Source organism: Bacillus rossius, chromosome 1, assembly GCF_032445375.1.
Source record: "Bacillus rossius redtenbacheri isolate Brsri chromosome 1, Brsri_v3, whole genome shotgun sequence".
Classification (NCBI taxonomy): domain Eukaryota; kingdom Metazoa; phylum Arthropoda; class Insecta; order Phasmatodea; family Bacillidae; genus Bacillus; species Bacillus rossius.
This window is the reverse complement of record NC_086330.1, coordinates 312,194,892-312,216,494: the sequence shown is the minus strand read 5'-3', so window position 1 is coordinate 312,216,494 and position 21,603 is coordinate 312,194,892.

Here is a 21,603-nt window from a genome sequence, read left to right as displayed (position 1 = left end):
GTATAGATATGCAAATAATAAATTTTCTGATCCAAGGGTGTTTGAAGAAAATATTCCTATAATTGTTCAGGAAGGCTTAACAAGATATTTTGCAAATATATATATATGAAAAAGTGTGCTTTAAAGGTATCATAAAGTTTCTTTATGAACTATCTGTTCATTAAAACTAGGAGAAAATTAAAAAGATGTAAATTTGCAGGGGACTCTAATTACATCTTAATTTATAGCCTATTGTGAAACTCTGTTCAAGTTATAATGAGCTGTTAATTATAAATGCTGCAAAGTCCCCAAGAGATAAGTTCCTTTAACTCTGTGCGCTTTGTGGAGTTTATCCAAGTTATTATTCCATTGTCTGAATGAATGCGCAAGGTAAAGCGGACCACATAAAGAGAATTTATTTGCTCTCACGTTCACTGCCAGCCACTTTACCCATTCGTTTTCTTCGATAGTCGATCTTTTAATTAAGACGGTATGTCAAACTGGAGACTTAACTTCTATTCTTCATAGTTCTTACTTTGTTATCTGATAAAAACAGTATTTGCACAAACTACAAATCGACCAATATTTTACACGAAATGACGATGAAAATTTTAGGCATAACATATTTATTAATTTATAATATGATACTAGCACTTAAACAAGTGAACTTAAACATGCAAACCAATCGCGTCATGCCAGGTTGGCATTCAGAAGATAGGAGGTAGATTTACACTCTCAAATGGTTTTTCATTTATTTTAAGGAAGGTGATGGCACAATCACAAGTTCGCCAGTTTTCTCATTGTTTGTTTATGTGAGAATATTTATATGAATTAATCTTCGGTTACACCTCAGCTAACACATGTCGCACTAGTTGGTGAACAAGTAAGGGATTTTTGTCTTTTTTTGCCTAGCGAGGTGTGTGGATTGTAAGAAACGAGTGACTGGGGAAGGAACATTATTTTTAAGTGCAATTGATTGTTTGCCATTTTAGAAGATTATTTGTAAATTATATAAGTAGTGGCCATCAATAAAACTGTGTGTGGTAAAAATCTTTAAAAGGGCTATCCTTTACGAACCCTGTAAATCGTAACAGTATTGTTGTTTTACACCAAATTTCACTTTCAGTTCGTTACATATAGCATTCAACTATGCATAAAACTATAGCTGTAATGATCCCAATTACATTTCTATGAATTAACAAAATGAAGCTCTGAAACAGTTGAAAACGTAAAGTATTGCTATGAACCCAGTTTTCATTTACCTGTATGCATGTCCTACAAAAATAAAGAGATAACAGTTGCTTGAGTAAGTTTTAATATTTACAATGTAACTTGAGTTCAAGCATCTTTTTCTCCTTGTTTACTGCCGCTTCATTGGTAAAGTGGAATTTTTGACGTGACAACGTCTAATAAATCGATGAACGCCGGCTGCACGCACGAAAAAGTGTCCCGTTACGCACATTGTCCCGTTTCGCTGTCCCGTTACGCTAATTTTATATCGCTCTTTGCTAACCTGAACCTCCTAGCATTGCGACCGAGTCCGTGGCGTAATTCTGTTTTCATGCATTTCAATGTAACATTTTCATTGCTCTTTCCTAACCCGTTCCTCCTAGCATTGCTGCAGAGTCCGTGGCGCAAATATATTATTTTTGACTGCATTTTGGTGTTGGGTAAGCCATTTTCCTTCACATCATCCTTGAAACACTCCCATTCGTTTACTACTTTTCCTATCATCGTCCTATCCTTAACATAATAACTCAGATTGGAAGAAGTTAAATAGCAAACATGTATAATAGTTACCTATAGTTAAAATAATCTCTTCGTTAAAGTAATAAACATATTTGAATTAATGAGTGCAAATAAAAGTAAATTTAACAATTAAATTGTAGATTTCATTTCACTCCTTCTTTGTATCCGTACAAAATAGTGATAATTCAATAAAAAAGATGCAATTTTACTCATAAAAGTATGCAATAATTTCATCAATGTTTTGTTGTGACGTCACGTTAAACTATCGTCCGTAAACCGACTTTACAGACAACAAATTTTTTTTTTGTTTTATTATTGGCAGATCAAAGTAGGATATCATAGTAATATTTGCAATTAGAAACAGTACATCGTCTTTAATGACTTCGTTGTGGGCAGAAGTTCGGACTGGAAGTTTTATCCTGAAATGAATCCTTGTTCGTCGCCATCTAGACCATCAGCTTTCTTCGTGCATCGTCGGAGTGGTGCTTCGTGTGTCTCTCCTTCCTCCCCCTCTTTTATTTTTCTGATTGCCCCTCTTTTCCTTTACAGCGAAATATTTATTGATCGTGGAGGCATACTCCGCCATCCCTTTAAGTTTTAAGCTTTAAGCTTTAAGTTAGGTTAGGAAAAAAAATCGCAGTGCTTAGAGTCTTCGGAGCGGCGGAAGAGGAAGATGTCACACCTGACCACGTCATCCTGCCCCAGGCTGCCCGTCACCACATCAACCAGGAACGTCACTACACCGAGCTGCATGTTGGACTTAGCCTCAGAAGTGGGTTAAGCTCTAATTTAACTTATTGCAAGTCAGTTCGGACCTACCCCGATCAGCGACGAGGTACCAACAGGAGATAGTCGCAAGAAGAGGTAACTGGTCACTCGTTCAGAGAGACTAGTTGATGCGACTCACGGAGCGAGTTTCTACTCGCTGAGCGAGTAGTTACTGGAAAACCACTCAGTGGAACTGCGACCTTTGGGTAAGGGAAAGTTGCCACCAAAGTACGAAAATACTCGCCGACGACTTTGTTTTTATACTCCTCAAGAGAGTGCGAGTGAGCGAGTTGAAGATTTTATTTATGTTGGCAGGGCACGTGTCGCCGGAGGCTATAAAGAGGACTAAATGTGTGACCGGGGCAGTGGCTGACATTAAATGGCAGTGCAACAATAATCCGAATTTGACTTACAAACACGACTGTGGACTTGAGTTTTTGACGAAGTTGAAACTGGTGAATTGTGACGAGTTGATGTCACCGTCAGAGCTTCGGAACAGGAACAATGTGGATGTGTTCGCATGATGGTAACTCTTTATTACGAGTGTGACAGGCTACGAGTGCCGACGAATCGTGAAGAGCGAGGTGTGGCTGCTCTCTCGCCCAGCTGTGGAAGTAATCGGAAATTGGTGTTCCGCACTTGTTCCGTGCCAGCGAAGTCCGTGTTGAGCGTCGTTAGGGAGGAGGGCGCCACACGGCAGGCACCACAACGAGACGACTCGCTGCAGTGAGGCCCTGGAGCGGACCCTCACTCTCCACCATCTTTAAGGCAGTGTCGACTGAGTCATCACCTCTTAACCGAGGGGTTTAACTTTGTGTTATTTTCGTTTTCACGTCAAACAGATCTAATACGAGCTACTCTGATAAACGATGCATCATAACAAGTGTTAGGTGTAATGAATTTGCAGAATTGTACTATTTTATAATTACTAACTTAGGAGTTAGGTTAATTGAAGTTAATTTAAGGCTCCATTAAGACTTTTCGGATGTTACTTGTAATTATTTTCTCACTATTGTATTAATTTAAAGTTTTCACTTCACTGTTTGTAAAAACAATGGTCTCACGTTTTTGATGAGGAGCCAACAGGAGTTTTTAATTTTAGAATTGGTTCGATAATATCTATGTTTGCAATCATGATAAAGTTAAAAGACTCTCTGTTAACGTTGACATTTCTTTGCTTGTAGTTCGGTTTGTGGAGTACTATCAGCTGTACTTATCTTCAAGTTCCTCTTGTTACCCCTCTGGTGGAAGAGGGGGGGGGGTTATAACAAGTAGCTGTACAGCAAGGCCCAGACGAGAGCCAGCAGTGGCTGCAGGACAGCTGGAGGAGGGGAAGAGGGAACTACTCACGCCGCTGGAAGCAGGCCGGCGCGTGAAGCTTGTCTGCTCCGGCCGGCGGCCAGCAGAAGACGTCACCCGCAGGGGGTGGCAACTCTAATAGGCCATTATGTACCCAGATACTATTTTTAATCTGCACAACAGATAGCGCTAGTAGATTGACCTAGTTCTTTTGTAAATTCATAGGTAGCGTTAGTGTTCATAATCAAATGTCAATTGAATGTTTATAAGAAACTAAATATTATTTAATAAATACTAATAATGCAATAAATATAGTGTAATATTAATTTATTTTGATTTCAAAAAGATTTGAATTGTAAAAATTGTTTTTTTTTTGCAGTAATATTCGTTTACAGATTGATTTGAGCATTATAGTCGCTCTTTTTTTTTCGGTTTGTAGTAGATTTTGGTTGAGTGAAAGATGGTTTTTACAATGGAGTTTGATTTTTCATTTTGAATTATTTTCCTATATGATTGTGAATTAAGAAGCCGATGAAGATGCCAGTGAATACACATCGATGTTTTGTGTCTTCGTGCAGGAACAGTATTACTGTTAATCCTGATGTGACAACATTCAGATTTCCATGAAGCCGAAGCAAGTGAGTACTGATGTTTATATTAAAAAAATTACAATAAGTGGTTTAACATGTTAAGGGTTAGGCATTTATGTTAAGGCTTATTATACAGGATTTATAGAGCGATATTATCGATACCTGAATTTGCGCACATAATAAATTTGTAATTACGTAGTATAATCATTTATTTATTTTTAATAACCCACACACACACACACACACCTACACACACACACACACACATATATATATATAATATATATATATATATACACACACATATACATACATATACCCATTTGGGGATAGTATGGGCTTAGTAAAATTACCATAAATCAGTAATTTAAATGTACTGATTTGTGATATGAACCCTAAAAATCGTTTTGTGTTACTGAATTTATATTATTTATACAATATGTGATTCAATGAAAATTAATATATCGTAATTAAGAGAAACCCACCAAATTTATTACACTCTACAGCACTTTAATAATAAAACATTAGCTCTGAAATATATACGTTCATTGAGTGGTAATGCTAAACTAAATACACATAATTAAATACATGTATGTTTATACCTTATATTTATAGTATGCTACATGCTAGCTAATAATCTGGAAATACTGATTTAAGTATGTACTAGCTCACACTATAAATTTTTTTTGTTTTGTTTCTAGGTTATTGAAGTGGATTGCTGCAATTGGCTATGACCTTGATGCCAGTAATGCTGAAACATTTAAAACTAAATATGTGTGTTCCGAACATTTTGATATTGGAGCTTTCACTACATGTGACTGCATCAAATTGAATCGTGGTGCTGCTACAACATATTTTAATTCTGTGGACAGTGAAGTATGGATCTATTGTTATAATTTATTATGTCTAGAATGCTGCCAAATATAGGTGAAATGTTTGTTACATAACATAACTTGTAAGATCTACTTGTGCAGATATATATTCACCTGCCTCTAAGGTCCTTTGTTATTCACAGGTAGCATTTACATGTGATGAAGCAGTATTTAACATTATTGGTCAACATGCAGTCCATCATTACAACATTTGTACAGGCGCATACAAACATATATGTATGGGGTATTTCACACTTTTTATTTGATGTTAAAGATTGGTATGGTGACCGGGATACTTTTTTTTATTAAACCTCCTATACAGTTCTCTACTGTTTCCCTTATCTGTTGCCTTAACATTTTTTTCCGATCAGTCCAATTCCTTGAATCACGTTGCAAAAAAAGTCACAATACATGGGATTGGGCCACTCTCTTCAAAGAATTGTAATTCAAGTTTAAACATAGCAAGGCTGACCATAAATTGTAGAGGCAAATTTAAAATGTTGATCTTCAACATATTCATAACCTATGATCATGTGATGTATATACAGCTAGTTAGAAAGTAAGTTGTAGTATAGTATGCAATTGAACCTTCAATAAGTTCTACATCCACACTTAAAAACTTATTTTTACTTGATGTTTTATGTTCAATAACTATTCAGTATAAAGGTTTTTTTTACATTATAAACTACAAAAGTATTCAGATTTGTAAATGTAATGAAATTCCACTGAGCCCTCTACCTTTTTTTTAACTACCATTTCTGCCTTGTGGCCTTTTTTTTCTTACTTTTGTGTTCATTATAAGTTACAACCACTCATTTGATTTATTGTGTTAAATTAAATGATATTGTTACGATTTCCCTGCGGGTTCGTAAGGATAGCCCAATTAATAGATTTTATTTCACACACACAGTTTTATTTACTACCACTACTTGACACTTACAAATAATCTTCTAAAATGGCAAATAATTAATTACACTTAAAGAAATGTCAATTCCCCAGTCACTCGTTTCACACACCTCGCTGGGCCGCACTTCCGGCGCAACTCTCGTCGCAGCACCCCTCGTGGGTCACCGCCGCGGGACTCCGTCGCCGCACTCCGCCGCCGCCGTCACACCCTTCGCCGAGATCCCACTCGACGACTCGCTCGCCACTTCACTCGGGACTCCGCCGCGCCCGCGACTCTATCGCCCGGAAACTCCCGACTTCACTGAACTCACTCACTCCCTGCCCTGGAACCTTCGTCCAAGGACTTCGCCACTCTGCCGCACCTGCGGCACTATCGCCCGGAAACTCCGCCGCGGGAGAACTCCCCACTCAGTCACCGACTGACTGACTGACTTGAAGGTCGGCCCAACCTCCTTAAATAGCCCTTGGGTTCCCATCCAGAACAATCGGGCATGTCTCCGAGATATCTCGCGACCTTCGCCGTCGAAATGCCCAGAAACGCGTCGTGAGTCCTCGAAGGACGCGGTGGCTGCTCTAAGAACGCCGATAAAGGCGTCTGAGTCCTTTTATTCCGCAGTGCGGCCTCTTTTAAGTAACCCGATCTGAGGCAGGTGCGCGCTGCGACGGTCAGGATGTAGCGAGATAGTATGACACGAGATACCAGGGAGAGGATGCGGGTGGAAGGGGGCGCAGACAGGCCGAACGAGTGCGGCGACGCCAAGCACTGCAGCCAAGCGCGCTCGTAACATTGCCCCCTCCTTAAACCTGTTCGTCCCGAACAGGTAATGCATCTCCTCCTGGAGGTCCCCATGCTACTCGAAGTTTAGGTCTCCTGCCTTTCCTCCATCGCGGGCTGTACAGTCTCACCAGGTAACCCTCTCTCTCATTAGATGTAGCTTCTCTTGTCGCCCGGCGACACTTCTGGGTCGCAGATTCCCCATGTCGTTCAGTCAGCTGCCCGAGACGGACCGACCATTGCCTTGGAAGGACTCGATACTCTTGAGAGCATTGCTCGTTGCCTCCCAATGGTTCGCTTGTTTCTTCCCTTTTTCTCTCTGTTTGTTCTCTCGTAGCTACTTGTTCACAAAGCATTTCTTCCCAGCTCTTCTTCGTCTCTTCTTGGTTCCTCATTCCCTCTTTGTTCTTATGAATATCGTCTGGACTGCTTTCAGTTACTCCTTGCACCATCTTCTTCACTCTTTGTGTTCTCATTTTCTCTTCTCGGTCTTTATTCCCCTGTTCTTGGTTCTTCTTCACCTCTTCTTGGTCTTCCTGTGTTTCTTCTTGGTCTTCCTTCGTTTCTTCTTTGCACTTCTCTATCTCTTCTTGACTCATGTACATCTCTTCTCGGCTTTTCTTCAGCTCTTCTTTCATCTTCATGTCCTGACTGTTCTCCTCTCCTTGGTTAATGTCCTCTTCGCAGTGTTCTTTGCTGTTCTCTTCGCTGTTCTCTTCGCTGTTCTCTTCACTGTTCTCTTGACTGGTCTCCTCTCGGCAGGTCTCCTCTTCGCTGGTCTTCTCTTCGCTAATCTTCTCTTCGCTAGTCTTCTCTTTGTAGTTCTTCTCTTCACTGTTATTCTCTTCACTGTTCTCTTCTTGGCTGGTCTCTTCTTGGCTGGTCTCTTCTTGGCTGGTCTCCTCTTGGCTGGTATCCTCTTGGCTGGTCTTCATTTCTCTGTTCTTCTCTTCGCTGTGCTTCTCCTGACCGGTCTTCTGTTCGCCGTTCTTCTCTTCGCTGTTTTTCTCTTGGCTGTTCTTCCCTTCTATGCTTATCTTCACTTCGGTCTTCATTTCATTCCTCATTTCTTCTTGGCCATGCTTCAGTTCTTCCTGACCCTTCTTCATTTCCTCTAGGCTATAATTTGACCCGCTCTTCTTTTCTTCATGGTGGTTCTTACTCTCCTTCCTTCCACTCTTCATTTCTTCCGTAAATTTCTTTATACTAGTTACCATTTCTTCCTTAAAGTTCTTTGTACTAGATACCATTTCTTCCTTAAAGTTCTTCATACTAGCTAACATTTCTTCCTGACCCTTATTTATACTGGCTAACATTTCTTCCTGACCCTTCTTCATACTGGCTAACATTTCTTCCTGACCCTTCTTCATCTCGTCCAGCCTATTCTCCATTTTCTCCTGGCTACTCTTCATCTCCTCCAGCCTATTCTCCATTTTCTCCTGGCCATTCTTTATTTCTTCCCTGTTACTCTTCATTTCATTCGTCATTTCTTCTCTGTTACTCTTCATTACATTCTTCATTTCTTCCTGGCCACTCTTCAGTTCGGCCAAGAATGCCAGGACATTCTTAAGCTCATCGGCAGCCATCTTTCTTGTCCACATATACTACAAGCCTAAATAAATTTTTTCTAATACTGTTCTTAATTTTAAATGACCTAGCCGAACCTTCTAATTTAACTAACAATAACTCTATTACATTCAAAACTAACACTGACTACAGTATACTCAAACTAACTCTAGAAAATTTAAAATTCACTAAAGTTCTAAACACTAACTATATTCTCGTAAACTAAATTCTATCCTTAACTTTTATTCTAATACTCTAACTGAATCCTAAATCTATTAATTAGGGCTATCCCACTTCTGACACCAAAATGTTACGATTTCCCTGCGGGTTCGTAAGGATAGCCCAATTAATAGATTTTATTTCACACACACAGTTTTATTTACTACCACTACTTGACACTTACAAATAATCTTCTAAAATGGCAAATAATTAATTACACTTAAAGAAATGTCAATTCCCCAGTCACTCGTTTCACACACCTCGCTGGGCCGCACTTCCGGCGCAACTCTCGTCGCAGCACCCCTCGTGGGTCACCGCCGCGGGACTCCGTCGCCGCACTCCGCCGCCGCCGTCACACCCTTCGCCGAGATCCCACTCGACGACTCGCTCGCCACTTCACTCGGGACTCCGCCGCGCCCGCGACTCTATCGCCCGGAAACTCCCGACTTCACTGAACTCACTCACTCCCTGCCCTGGAACCTTCGTCCAAGGACTTCGCCACTCTGCCGCACCTGCGGCACTATCGCCCGGAAACTCCGCCGCGGGAGAACTCCCCACTCAGTCACCGACTGACTGACTGACTTGAAGGTCGGCCCAACCTCCTTAAATAGCCCTTGGGTTCCCATCCAGAACAATCGGGCATGTCTCCGAGATATCTCGCGACCTTCGCCGTCGAAATGCCCAGAAACGCGTCGTGAGTCCTCGAAGGACGCGGTGGCTGCTCTAAGAACGCCGATAAAGGCGTCTGAGTCCTTTTATTCCGCAGTGCGGCCTCTTTTAAGTAACCCGATCTGAGGCAGGTGCGCGCTGCGACGGTCAGGATGTAGCGAGATAGTATGACACGAGATACCAGGGAGAGGATGCGGGTGGAAGGGGGCGCAGACAGGCCGAACGAGTGCGGCGACGCCAAGCACTGCAGCCAAGCGCGCTCGTAACAATATTTAAAATTGGATGTCACTTCATAAGAACATTCAGGATTACCTGTATTCACAGCGCACAATTATACAAAAGTTTTTTATGTATGTAAAAGTGTTTTACGTAAGACAGTGGACACATACATGTATTGAGTAACATGAGAAAATTGAAATATCTAAAATAAAATTAAAAGGTTACAAGCTTTTATATACATGCAGCTCCCAAAAAAGTCTGCATACTAAAAAATAACACATGCTTTTAAATGAATTCTTACCATCTTATAAACTAGTAGTATTTTGTTATTTGGTTTCAAATGAATTGTTTTTGGTTAATTTATTTGACTGTAGGGATTAAATATCATTTGTAGAATAAAGTGTGAAAAGTAGTATTGATCAATTTAACTGTAAGTACAAAATATGTGTTACATTTCTTGTAAGTTAAAATTGTTCAGGTATTATAAATTAGCTGGAAAAAGCAAACTCATGACTAGATTAAATTGTACTGTTAGGTATGTTTCGAAGAAAGACTACCTGTTGCAGTCGTTACCATGTGTATGTACCACATTTTTACTGTCATGATAACTGCCATAATTTTGTACAAATAAATCACTTAATACATAAAATATGGTTATGGAAATTCTCAGTTGAGTTGGTTAATGGATATAGGCCAACAAAAGGGGTATAAATGGGGAAGATTTTTTGAAAAACATTTAAATCACTTCAACTCCCATAACATGAAACATATCACATCTGTTTGAACATATTATAACTTATAGGAGTATTACCAAAAATTTTGTCTACATATTTGAATATGACCAGCCATAATTGTTAAGGGGTGGAAAAAAACAAGGGTTTGAGGACAAAAAACTCCTAACTATCTTAGTAGGCACACCATAGAATCTGTTCAAATTTGTTGTCAGTTTTAAAAAATTTTATAACCACCTGATAACCACCAAGGGTGCTGTGGGTAAAATAATGAGGGGTTAATGGACAAACAAATATTCTTAATTACTCTATTAAGTTAACTATAAAATCTCTGTATGCTGACTGCATTGCTAAAATGCACATAGACCTCCAATTAAATTAATAAAATAAAGTATTCTGCAAAATGTTGATAGCGAAACAATTAAAATTGTGCCAATCTCACCTGTGTACATGAAAATCTATATTATGCTTCAAATAGGCTATTTTATAAACCAGAAAATGAAATTACCTATTTAGGACTTTCCATTACCCTTAGCATTCCTTTACTGCATCTTATTTTTTTGTTCAGTTATAATTAAATTTTGGTATCTTGTTATACGTGGGTAATTGTTCCTTATCACGTACTCAAGTTTAAGCCTTGATCCTGTATGATTGATCCTGTGGTACATGATGCTTGCTGTCTTAATTTAGTACATCAAAGATCCTGAACATAAAAAAAATATTACAATAAAAATAATTTTAGGAAGTAAAAAAAAATTACTTTCAGATTTTTATTTGATGTGATAATACCATCAGAATTCATTGTTACATCACCCCATTTTTGTATCCAGGATCTTTCTATGTACTAAATTAAAACAGCAAGCATCATGTACCACAGGATCAATATATTCAGGATCATGCCATTAGGATCAAGGGATAGGCTTGGATACGCTATACGGAACATTTACCCACATTGTGTTTAAATATAAATTGTTTCATCTTGTGGGTGAAGAGAAAGAAGGTATCCTCAGTCCAATTCTTTCATCTACTCCATAGTACATATGTTTCTAAGAGCTATACAGTTGGTTTTAGATTTATTTAGCAGTAGTTAGCTTCAAACCAGAAATTATATTAGGTCTTTACAGCATTATTTATACTATTTTCCTTCACAAAAATTTATGAACCATCAGAAAAGTGTGGTGTGCTACCTTGTGTAATGTGAGAAAGCTGGTATACTTGAAACACGAGTGGGCCAAGGAAACTCATTCTGAGAACTATATATGATTTTATTTGTACACTTTAAAGTTGTGTAAGTGAGATACAATTACTAGGTCTTTACTTTACTTTTGATCTTGAAATAACAACTTTTGAAGAAAATATTTATGATTTATGAGGTCTAAAGGTTTAGACTTAACACAAAAATAATTCATGCTGAATTTTAACTCAAAATTTCAAGGCTTGACTAGTAAACTTTAATATTGTATTTACTGTTGACTTTTTGTAAGTCACAATGTCATTTTTTTAATGTAAATTTTGAATGCAACAATATACAAAATTATTCTTAAAAGTGAATTAGATAATAGGGTCATTCAAATATAAACCGGAATATTTTTATACAGATTTATTGGTGATATACGAAAACTACAAGTGGAATGCCTTTTTTTTCTACATAGTTTCCTTAAGCATATATACTTCCACCCCCCCCCCCCCCCCGCCCTCCCCATTTTTGATCCCTTCATGAAAAGAAGACTGGTGCTCCAGCAGCCAACTGCACATGTACTGTTTGACTGCAGCATTGTCTTCAAATCATTACCCTCCTAATGCCTCTTTCAGTGGACCAAACATACAGCCTGAATATTGCCTTCATTGATGCTGGTTGCCGGATGCAATATGTGGCATCGATTTCCCACTTTCAAAACTTATGGCCCAATGGAACACTTGTGCATGCCTAGGTATCTCCTCCCCATTCTCCCGCCACCGATTCCCCAGCGTACTGCACCGCTCAAGTCGCTACTTGAGTCGAAAGAACAAAATTCTGTGGACAGTGAAGGATGGATGTATTGAACTTTAAAAATAGCCTTTTTAGTGTTGTTTCAACCTTGCCATATTATGGTTTACATAGTTGTGTGAGATGCACTATGTACACAAAACTTAGTTTTTTAGTTTATTTAAATTGTGAAATCGTCAAATGTTATATTCATGTTCCTTTTTTTTTTTCTTGGGTTATGTTTGTAACTTTGACTCTTTTTGTTTATTCATCCCGCTAGGTTAAATGGGGTTTTAATGATTTTCCATTTGAAAAAGAAAAATGTAGTGCCCAAACATGACTTGAAAGAATTGAGTTACCACCTGATCGTTTCTGTGATAACTAAGGAGAATTTTAATTAGCAGATCTCATTTAGTCCAAAGTTTAAATTTAAAAAAAAATGAACAATTTTTTTAACACAGGATCACTTTCAGCACATTTAAATTGTATCGAGCATCCTGCAAATAAGATTATGAAACAAATTCAAAAGGCTATTATTATTAATATTATTATTATACGACGGAAAATAGCCAGTTCGATAGCTCGAAACACGTTGCTAATCGATTTGTATTATACATATCGATTTATATCGTTAACGCACTTTCGATCACAGTATTTCATTTGTAGATTCATAGATGGCAGCGTAATCGGCGATTGTTTGTAGGTACAGAAAAACAGCGTTGAGTTTCCGGTCTTTATGATATATGGTCGTTGGTCACCCGCACGCGCCGGCAGATTGACGAGCTCGCGTCCGCCCGGCGCGGCGATTGTCCGGGCGCCGGGCGCGCATTGCGCAGCCGGACAAAGCGGCGCTGCGGTCGGCATTGTGTTCGAGGCTGCCGAGTCAGAGGTCGGTGTCCGCGAAGATCCCAGAGATGCTGGCTAAACACCACGAATTACTTCACTAATCTGCATGTTTACGAAATTTAAAAATTAGTAGTAGTTTTGTATTCTTTTATGTTCATGACAGTTTTATGTAATGTTATTTTATTTTTGGGGGTAGGAGTAAAAAGAAAGGATTGTCAAGAAGGTTTTTATGAATTAATAAAGAAAAGACTGACAGTATAAAAAGCTTAAATTTTTGTCCTGTGGAAATCCATCAATCATATATTGTTTGGGTAAAATGCTCATGGAGAATATAATCACATAAATACCTGAAATAAGAACATTTAATAGTTGACTCTTGATGTTATATCATTTTTAATGGGCTTATATTCCTTTTTTAATTATAAAAAGGCAATATCTGCAAATTTGTATTTTATGATAGTATTAGTATGTTAATATAAACGGTCATGAATGTCGTTAAAAATAGGTGGATTCGGTTCCTTATCTATTCTGTAAATATATGTCATTTCATTTTGGACACCAAAGCTGGCCTTAAGTTATTTCGTAGTAGTCCTTCTGTATTTTCTGAGGTACTGTGGAACGGCAGCTCAATATTTCACATTGCATTTTCTTCTGGAACAGTGCTTCATTTATTTATGTTTATGATTTTTGAATTTATTCAATTGTTTCTTCTAATCACATGAGAAATAACTGCGAATTTTTTGTGAAATAAAACTGTATAATTCAAGAAATAACAGAGATATTAATACTTATACCATGACAGAGAGATGAAGTAATCATCAACAGAAGTTTTCGACAAATGTATCAAAAGACACAGCTTCTGAAATGACCGTTTTCTAAGCAATAGACAACAGTGTCAAGAAAAATGTATTGATTACTAACACGAGCTATTTTAGATAGAAATATTTGCACATACAGTTTTGGCAAAATTAGTTGCCTTAGAACAGACAAACACGGAGTTGAATGAACACATGCAAAATGTCCTCTCAAACATGCATAATTTTAATTCGATGTACATAATGTTCAGTATGAAGGGAAAAATGTCCAGTTGGAACTAACGCCCAAGGCCAAAAGTTTCATAGATAGGAAACACGTATTGCGAGCTAAATGCAGGAGATTAAAAATGAATTTACGTGCGAAAAAAAGAAGCGTACCAAGAGATATGACACAAGACATAAAAAGGCTAGGTATGAGTTAGCTGGGAATACAATAGCCAGTCTGGACGTACTTTCAATATACAAAAACTCCCTCTTTTTTATTTTAAACTTTAGAGAGGGTCAGTGGTAATATAAATTCAAAGTGGGTATCGGCTTCTACCATTTCGTTGGCCGTCATCTTGAATTTAAGTGGGAATAGTTTTTGCTGAATATCTCGGCCATTTTAAACTTTAGACTATAAATTACAACGATTAAAGTTATAGGCAATTGAATTCTCTACAACTTTCGTCATTACAGTTTTAACTGTACGATCGATATTTTTCGAATTAAGCCTGAAAAAATCGCCGAAGTATAATTATTGCAAAAACTCATTTTTTGTTATATTTAGGGCATAAACGAATATGAACAAACTTGTAGGGAATTACAATTTCGACAATATTGGTTTTGGCCTTTTTTCTCCCATTGGGATAATTATTTAAGGTCCTGCGCCTACGGTAAATGAAAACTGAAGCATGAGAATATTATTTCGCTAGCCTTTCGAGAGTTCCATGTATTTATGTGAAATGAAACTCAAATTAATTTTATTAGAAAAAAAAACTCTTTTCCTCACCGCCACAGACAAGTTTTTTTCTTTGACGTGGTATCCCCAATATGTCTAATACACGTTTATCACCACTTGCAATTCTTTTTCGTTTGCTGGCGGTTTCCTCTTTATAAGATTTTTTTCCTTTTGATGTCTGAAGAATTCGACTGACGTATTTTCTTTGCCATTTTTTTTCTTATAAGGTTTTGAAATGAGTGTTACTTTATACTACTTTGAAAAACTTGATTTCCTTTTTATCCGACGATGGCTCTGTCAATTCAACATCGTCGGTTTCATCTTCGGCTGTAACTTGATGCGACATTCGCCAAAGAAGTTTGTAGTCCTCTTCCATTATCTCGGATAAGACCTGCATGGTATTATTAATCAGCTTGGGTATGCTACCAAAGTACTAGGAGCGGATGATTATGTTTTCCAAAAAGTTGGCCAACAGTGACAGATTCTCTTGGTAGTTTATTGCTACATTCAGTTTTACGTCATGTTCCCTGTCTGCAGTGACACGCAACCTGCTACCAGCTCAGTTTACAGTAGCCGCGGGGAAGGGTGTGTTCCCCTACGATTATGTCGATTCGTGGGTGTCTTTTATGTCCAAGGATGCATTCTACAATCTCCTCACTGTCTCCAGTTTCAGGAATAAGTGTTATGTGCCTGTACATAGCGACTGCGGGATGGCTTCCAATGTTCAACATTAGGGGAGTATATTGATGTATACCTCAAGTCTAATGTCCCGATCTTATGTGACGTATTTGCAAGCTTCCACCACCTTAGCCATACCAACTATGGTCTAGATTGTGCCCGTTATGTCAGTGCACCAATATTCACATTTGATGCCATGCTGAAGACAACTCAAGTTCGGTTGGACTTACTTATGTACTATGATATCCATTTGTTCGTTGAGTCTGGGATCCGCGGTGGAGTGGCACAGTGCATGAAGAGGCACTGCATGGCGAACAATGCCTAGCAGTTCGAGACAACCAAGCAATCGTCGTTTCTCGCCTACTTAGATGCTAATAATCTGCATGGGTATGCTGTATTTCACCATTTTCCACACAATGACATTCAGTGGTGCAACGATGTCGGTATTGATTTTACCATCACACCTGAATATAATGATATATATTTACTACTTTGCGGAGTGTGACGCTGAGCATCCTGCAGAACTTCATCCCTCCCACCAAGATCTACCCTTCCTTCCCTGGGAATGAGTGCCTTCCTAATTCTATCTGACCCAAACTTCTCATCAGCTTTTTCCAAGTCCCACTACATTATTCATTATGTCAACCTTAAACGAGTATTATCCCCAATGGTCTCAACCTAACTCACATCAACACAGTACTGTAATTTCAATCTGTCGACATGATTGCAGCCATAGATAGCCTTGAATCCTGACAAATGGCAGGCTGCACACATTGATTTTAAAAAGGGCTTATTTAAAATCGCTAATAATAGTGTTTTTGGAAAAAAGTAATGGAAGAAAAAAAGGAAACAGATGGTGGTGGGACTAGTGTGCAGTGATGAGCGCCCCCGCAAGATTGTAGCTCGCACAACCTTCAAGGACTAGAGCTTCTGCACCTGCAGCACGAGAAATGTGTTCCACAAAGCTATATATGCTGGGTTTGCTGTTCTCGACCTCCCCCAGAGCTTGTTGCATGACTTCCATCATGATGCTGTGCCACCTGGATATGGCAACAAACTGGAAACTACATACGTGGACTCCGTTAGCTTAATATACCATGTAGCAACTAACGACTTTAATAATGATTCACAGTCTGGCCGTGATCTCCTACAACTCTTTGACATGTGCCTTTGACATGACTCTTTGACCGTCCCACAAATGCTAAAGTTAAAGTGAAATTTAAGGATGAGTGTTGGAGGTCGGCCCATGGCGGAGTTTGTCGGCTTGAGGGCGAAACTGTATATCCTCAAGTGCGCCAACTATGTAGCTAAGAAGGATAAAGTTGTGCAGAAGTGTGTCGTCAAAAAGAGAATCACCTTAGAGGACTACCTGCGCACTCTGCAACGCGAGTCATTGATACATTTACAAGTCTGATCCATTCGCTGCTACCGTAATGAAGTATTTGCAGAGTGCACGAATAAGCTGGCAGTGACATGGACGAACGATAAGCGATTTGTTCTCGACGATGGTACATATACACTGCCCCACGACTACACATTGGGCTTTCTATATGCCATGCATGCTCGGTGCATTGTGATATTTACATTATTTATTTAGGCCTCTCCTTCTCGTAATATTTTTAGTGTAATTTTTTTGTTCGTTTGTATTTCATGTTTGGGAGTATGTTTTAGCGCTGGCGTCCTCTTCCCGCTTATACTATTATATGTGCGCATTCATGTGCATATTTCCTCCTTTTTGTTCATTTTGGGAAATGTTTGGGGGTAACACAGACTGGTTTTTGTGTTTGGGGAAATGCAATTGAAGGTTTTTTTTTCTTGCAAAACAAAATAAAGGCTATTCCCTTGAATTACTCTACTGATGCCAAACTTGCCTGAAGCCAAGCCCGGGTTCAATGGTGAATGGAGAACCAAACCCGACTATTTTACAATAAAAATTATTATTTTTGTAGTGTTTGGAAGAGGTTTGCCTGCTGCAACCTTTCGAAACTGCACGATGGTCCAAGATAGAGGTCCAGCAGAAAACATCATCATTATAACCCCCTCGGTGTGTATCCCTAGCAGACATTAATCCAAGATCGCGGTGGATGGCGATTCTAGCGCATTATAGTAACTGGCATAAGAACTATCTGAACGACTGCCAAGACGGTGGCTCTCTGAAGCTAGTGGTTTGAATCCTACTGGTGCCATCCAAGATGGCGGATGTGATGTCACTTCTCTCTCTCTCTTCGTCCCGATTCTTCTGATAACCCACTTGCCACACCCTATACGTCTATGACATAGGTAGAATGAGAGAGCAGAAGGAAATTTATAAATGACGACCGGTAGTAGATGTCCTCGCCATCATAATCCCCTCCCCACCACGAGTAAATTAAATATATACATGTCATACTTCTCCTCCTCACTCCTTTATGACTATAGCATGAGTGGAATGAGAGAGCAAGAGAAATTTAAAATACAAGATGGCGTTTGGTAAGCGGGGCGCTCGATTGTGATGACCGTAACGGAAAGGGGTAGGGTTCTTTAATTTTTTGTCATCCAAATTGGCGATCAGCTTCAGGTCTTAGCAACTGGTGTCAAACATATATTTTCCTACAACCCGTGGCTATTATGATGTTGAAATGTATCAATTTCAAAGTAGCTTTCAAATTATTTATTAGTTTATGGCATAACATTTAATATGTCTGTTTGATATATACAAATAATTTACGCCCAAAATTTTTGCAAAATTTAACTAAAATACATTCCATTAATTTTTTGCGCGATACTGTAATCAATTTACAGAATGACAGATGGACAGACGAAAATCTTAAGAATTTTTATTTTGGCATCCATGATATAAATTGAAATGAAATTCTGCTGATCTTCAAGCAGAAATGTGTCTTTGAGGAAGCTTATTTAACGAGGAATGAGCTATGTCACAAAAATATAATATAGTCTGTGAACATTGCATGATTATTAAATCTACAGTGAAACATTTTAAAAATAAAATCTTTTTTTTTTCAGGTCCACACGAACGAAGTATTCCTTAAATAAATAAATTTACCCTTTCAGTCACACTTTGTTAATTTATAAGATGTACCTCATTTAAGTATTTTAATTGTAACTGAACAATTTTTGTGGTAATTAACTTATGCTTTAGTTATAATATTAATGTTTAATTATTTTACAGTAAATAAAAATATATATATATATTTATTTCGTAGCCATAAAGTACATACGATGTCCACTAGAATGTAGGTAGAACTTAACTCACACATACAAAGTTTTATTAACTCTGTGTATCATTGAATTGTAAATTGTCCATTTCAGTGGACGAAGACACTGGAAGGGTTAATAACTTACACTGCCGTATCCTAACCACTAGCAACAAGCTGGGGTCTGTGTTTGGACACTCGACCAGCCGCCAGCAGATGAGCTTGAAGCGTGTCCACAGTCGGGGCCGACCCTCAGAAGAGCAGCTCTGGCCTCGTGGTGGTGGGGACGATGAGGGGGATGGGGGGTGCGCAATATCGTCGGACTGCGAGGGACCCGCTGGTTGCCCGCCGGGCAGTGTACACCGCGGCGAGAGTACACTCCCCTCCCAGACGCGGCGTGTGTACTTGTCGCCGTGCCCCCGGGGGACCCCCGCAAGGGCAACACGAGACCTCGCCGTGCTTGCAATCAGACCCGCTCGCTCTGGGACTTCACTGCTCGCCGTCAGCCTCAATAATGTATCCCGCGGTCTGCTTTCAACGTCACTCACAGAACAGAAGTGTGGCTGTTATCAAAGTGCACGAACGATCCCATTACTTATTCATCTCGGTCGAGTTCGTTAATGGGCAATATACGAACAAACGGGTAGAAATGGAGCAAAATGATTCTTGACAGTGGAATGTTCTGTAGAGTATGACCAGGAATTTCCACTAGTAAACATTTTGTATGTAATTTTTTGTGCGCATTTTGTTTATTTTATATAGGTTAAGTTGAAACAGTTTATGGGTTGCTTTAGGGCAAATTGAGTAACTTAAAATACATTTGTAAATGTTATCAGAAGAATATAAAATATTAATCTAATAATATTTATTATTACTTTTTATTAGTACTCGTTACTTCGGCCCGTCAAACTCAATAGCCAGTTTGTAAGTGAACGTTACCCAGGTCATTTTATACAGAGACAAATTTCAGATTCAATTTTAAAAATTGTGTTTCTGATTTTATAGTTTATATATATGTACCTATATACGTATATGTATATATGTATATATGTGGCAACATTTTGTTATTAAAAGAGTGGTGTCATGCTAACTCTGGTATTTAACAATTTTTGTATAACTTTTTTTAAAAGTATGAAAAAAAAAATTTTAACGTTTTTTGAAAGATTGTCCAATGATTTGCATTTGTGCGTATATCTCATAGGCGTACCCAGGGGGGGGGGGGGGTGTTTTGGGGGTTCAAACCCCTCCCGAAATAAGGCAAGAAAATTATGAAAACTCATGTCATTCGAGCTCAAACGTAACAAATTTGAATTGCAGTGGTTGGTTCATGATAGGTCAGTCTAAATTCTCAAATTGCGGTGATTGGTCTATGGAATAAAAAGTTCAATTCTACTTTGATTATGTTTTAGATTTGCTTAGTAGAATTGGGCATTGCGTAACAGTAGTGATTGCGACCTAATTTCATACAAAACTTTATAAAACTATTAAAACGTGGGGGGGGGGGGGGATATGGGACGTTTTTGGTCGTTTTGTCATGTCAGGTAATTTCATTTAAATACTGTACATCTGTACGTATAACACGAAGAAAAAAGTTTGAATATATCACAAGGTGCGTAATTTTAAACGACTGTTACAAACATTGAAAAACTGAAATGTAAATTTCTCGCCTCAGATGAAAGGGACCTCGTTGAGTGTAACGTGGTGTCAAGTTGTGTTTGAGTCAGTAGCTTAATGGCCTCAACTCAATGTGTAGGTGTTTTTAGCGAATATTGTAATAGAACAATATAATTTAATATATATATATATATAATATACTATCTGCCCGACCCAGCTTCGCACGGCTATACTAATGGGGGGAAAATTAGACTAAAGATCCCATTTACAGTAATAATAAATGAAATAAAATGCAATTAATTTCGACAAAAATTTATTACAATGGTTTGTAATGTACCGGGGAGAAAACGAATAGCACCAATGGTTTCCCGACTCGTGCACGCAACGTACAACTGGTGTTCCCGTACTTCGCTTCGACAGCCTGCAGGCAGTACACTCTTGCGCCGCTCATTTTATTTGCCCCTCCTTGTGGGTACGCCACTGCAGCGCCTCGAATGAAAAAAAAAATCAAAGCAATGCTCATTGCCATGGAGACGCAGAAGGCATAAGCAATGCACGTTGCCATGAAGACGCAGAAGGCATAAACAATGCAAAATCCCGCTGTCATGGAGATGGAGTACCCACTGTTGCCAGTGCTTAACCACCCTTGGGAGTTGATTTTCGGAAAACGCTGTCATTAATCGAAATAAAATGTATCCTATATATAAAGTTGGACCAAGTTACAAATATTTGTGCGAAATTTCATTTAAATCAATGCAGTAGTTTCGGAAATTAGCCCGGACAAACATCGTGACACGAGATTTTTATATATAAAGATTTTATTCTGTTTTGCTACACTTGAATTGTCAAGCCTGAACTACAACAGCCCGTCGCATCCGTCCGTCAGCCGCCAAGCGATATACCACTTCACTTCACTTCACTGCTTGGATTTTGGCCTTGAGCGGTATCCGTTTAGCCAGAAATATCAATTTCATTATTCTTTTTCATCATCTTTTATCGCAAGTGTATATTTTGAATAGATCTCAATTTTACTCCCATGCCTTACCCGGGACTCAAACCCAGAACCTCTCCTACCATAAGCCGGTGTGCATCCGTCTCAACTACGGAGGTTGGCTGGCGATTTACAACACTCCGCTCGTCCGTCATAATATTTCTCCATGTCAATGCTGACAACTGTTGAGAAAACTTAACAATTTTGGGGAAACAAA